Genomic DNA, 3,673 nt, shown 5'->3' with positions numbered 1-3,673 from the left:
TTCTTTATTGTTTCTTAAGTTCAAAAAATCAATAAAACATTAAACCAAGCCCCAATTTATAGTGCTTTCCATTTTCTTAGGTGCAAATGCCTACACTGAAAATTTAGCAACTGACTCTTCCCACCCCTATACCAATCCCATGTGAATTGTGTTCTCAAAGAGGTAGACTTACCTTGTGTTCCCAGTATGTCTTTTAGTTTATTCTTTCCTTATCTTAGTGAATGAATGCTCCTTGTGCAAGGATTCTTAACCTGTGTTCTGTGAATTTTTTTTTTTTGGTGAGGCAATTGGGGTTAAGTGACTTGCCCAGGGTCACACAGCTAGTAATTGTTAAGTGTCTGAGGCTGAATTTGAACTTAGGTCCTCCTGAATCCAGGGCCAGTGCTCTATCTACTTCATTACCTAGCTGCCCCTGTGAACTTGTTTTTAAAAATATTTTTGTAAGTGTATTTTGATATAACTTTATTTAGAATCTTATGTATTTTATTTTTTCATTTAAAATATTCAGAAAAGGCCTTATTAGATTGTCAATAGGGTCCATGACACCATACAGATGAATTCCTGCAGTAGAGGAATGTGTCCTGGGAACTTTGTGAGTTTGAAAGGTCTAGCAGCCCCAGTGGTGTGGGAAGTTCAAGAGAACAGGGGAGGAGTCCCTGGAGTGTGGGTAGTTAATGAGAGGGAAGTTTCTGTATTGGAGAAGATGGCCACTGACACATCATCAGCAAATATGTACTGGAGATGATTGAACAATGTGGGGTTGAGATGAAACAGAAACTAATCAGCACTTTTGTTGTTGAGTCAGTCATGTTTGACTCTTTGTGACCCCATGTGGGGGTTTTCTTGGCATAGATACTGGAGTGGTTTGTCATTTCTTTTTCCATTTCTGAGAAAACTGAGGCAAACAGGGTGAAGTGACTTGACCAGGGTCACATAGCTAGTAAGTGTCTGAGGCCAAATTTGAACTCAGATGAGTCTGATTCCCAGCCCAGTGCTCTATCCACTGTTGTACCTAGTTACCCCCATATTAGCTCTCTTACAGAATTGCTTATATTCTTTCTGATGAGACTTGAACATTAACCTCCCAACCAGTAATAACCATAGTTATAAGTTGTTGCCAGGTTCTGTTCTAATTGTTCTGTTCATATGCATTGTAATTCTTTTGTGCTTAGCATTCTGTTTGGTGAGTAGGAATAAATTGTCTGTTCTATACCAAATTTATATTGTACATTGGCTGCCTTTGTTCTTTCCCTCTTTTGGGAAATCCTTAGACTTGTGAGGCATCTGGAATACTGAGGTATAAGGGGGTTTCGTATGAGTTAATGAGTGTGAAGAAAATGGAGCTCCCTTGTACCACCACTGGTAGCCTGCCTAGGATTAAACCCCGTAACTAATCTTCCAATCTCCATTAGCAGCTCTGCCAGGTTTCAACTCCATGAAAAATCACATGCCTTCACTGAGGAACCCCTAGTGATTTCCCTTCACTTCCCCTGAAAGGAAACGAAATCTTCCTTTTGTGTGCTTTCTTCCCCAATGAGACTATAAGCTCCTCGAGGGCAGGGAATTTTTCTTTTTCTTATTTGTATCTCCAGTGTCTGGTGCTTAGTAGATGCTTAGTAAATGTTTACTGAATTGAAGGCTGAATTGCAACTAGGTCCACAAACCACAGTGACTGGACAAAGAACAGGGAGGGGAAAGTGGTGGAGCTGAGCTGAATGGCTGAATTGTCTCTTTGTTTTGTTTTTATTAAAAAATAATTTTATTATTTTCCAGTTATATGTTACATATAAAGATATTTTTCAACATTTGTTTTCACTGGATTTTTTGTTCTAAAAATTTTTTTTTCTCCTCCCCCTTCTTTCCCTCCTTCCTCCCCAAGACGGCAAGCAGTCTGATATAGGTTGTATATGTACAATCACATTAAACATATTTCTATGTTACTCATCTTGTGAAAGAAGAATCAGAGCACAAAGGAAAAACCTCAAAGAAGGGAAAAAGAGTCCAAAAGAAGAAACAACATGGTTCAATCTGCATTCATAATTCACAGTTCTTTTTTCTGGATGTTGAGAACATTTTCTATCATGAGTTCTTTGAAACTGTTTTGGATCAGTGTACTGCTGAGAAGAGTCAAGTCTATCCCCATTGTTCATCACACAATATGGCTGAATTGTCTCTTGTTTTTGTTTTTTGTGGGTCAATGGTGGTTAAGTGACTTGCCCAGGGTCACACAGCTAGTAAGTGTCAAGTGTCTGAGGCTGGATTTGAACTCAGGTACTCCTGAATCCAGGGCTGGTGCTTTATTCACTATTCCGCCTAGCTGCCCCCTGAATTGTCTCTTAATGTTAAATTAAATAGGGGCAGTTGGGTGGTGCAGAACACCAGCCCTGTAGTGATTCCTCAGATACTTAACACTTACTGGCTGTGTGACCATGGGCAAGTCACTTAACCCTGATTACCTTGAAGAATGAATGAATGAATATATATGTATATGTGTATATGTGTGTGTATATATATATATATATATAATCTCTGAATAAGCTACATGGCTCTGGCAACTGACTCTGTCTGCTTACTGAGGATTAACCTGTGCTTTGGAGGGGCTCATCCCTAGTAAGCTGGATGCCTGGTAATGAAGTCATTGGTTGCAGTAATCTATGAATCAAAGAAGACTGCCAAGTGAACCTCAGTTATGATAAAATCTCCTTCAGTAGTGATGATAAGAGTGGTAGAAAAAAGGGTTGAAGGTGCCTATAAGTATGAATTTACTTGTTGGTACTCCACATGTGAGATTCTCAATAATGAAAAGCAGACATACTTTGGGAGAAATTGAATCATATCAGTCTCAACATGAGGCTTAAGGAGAGGTCTTTGAATTTGTCAATTAAGAGGTTATTGCGGGGGCAGCTAGGTGGCGCAGTGGATAGAGCACCGGCCCTGGATTCAGGAGGACCTGAGTTCAAATCCAGCCTCAGACACTTAACACTTACTAGCTGTGTGATCCCGGGCAAGTCACTTAACCCCAATTGCCTTGCCCCCCCCCCCAAAAGAGAGGTTATTGGCTAGAAGGCAAGTTGGGGTTATGCAAATAAAGTGGCTAAAATGTCCATACCCAGAGATTCCATTGCTCATTGATGAAAAGAAAGTCCCTATCAATGCCAAAATATTTATGACAGCACTTTTTTGTGGTTAAAAAAATGGAAAAAAACCCATGTAATTAATTACCCATTGATTGGGGAATGGCTGAACAAATTGTAGCATATGAATTACTGTGCTTCAGAGGGTCTGTGCTTTGGAGGACCCAGATCATTACAGGAACAAAAAAAAATTGTGAGGTGAACCATCATAATGTAAATCATTTTCCTGGGATATCTGATGAATAGTGTTATGAATAGCTGGAAGGATGAGTGGGTTGGGGGGGAGGGAGATGGAATCCTTCTTTAACTGTTGTCTTGAATGCTGCATGGAATTAAAGTGTTAATGATTGAGCGGGTTGTTATTGTCATACATATAGGTCTGAATATTTATCAATAGCATAGCTGGTATTAATGACTTTTATGTCGGGGAGAATTTACATGAAAGGTCCTGGGCAGCTCACACTAAACCCTTGTAAACCTTCCCCCCCCCCCTCCCCCAGTGACATAAGGAAGTCTGGATTCCAAAATTAGTCAAGCAA

Source organism: Dromiciops gliroides, chromosome 1, assembly GCF_019393635.1.
Source record: "Dromiciops gliroides isolate mDroGli1 chromosome 1, mDroGli1.pri, whole genome shotgun sequence".
NCBI lineage: Eukaryota > Metazoa > Chordata > Mammalia > Microbiotheria > Microbiotheriidae > Dromiciops > Dromiciops gliroides.
This window is presented reverse-complemented; position numbering follows the sequence as displayed.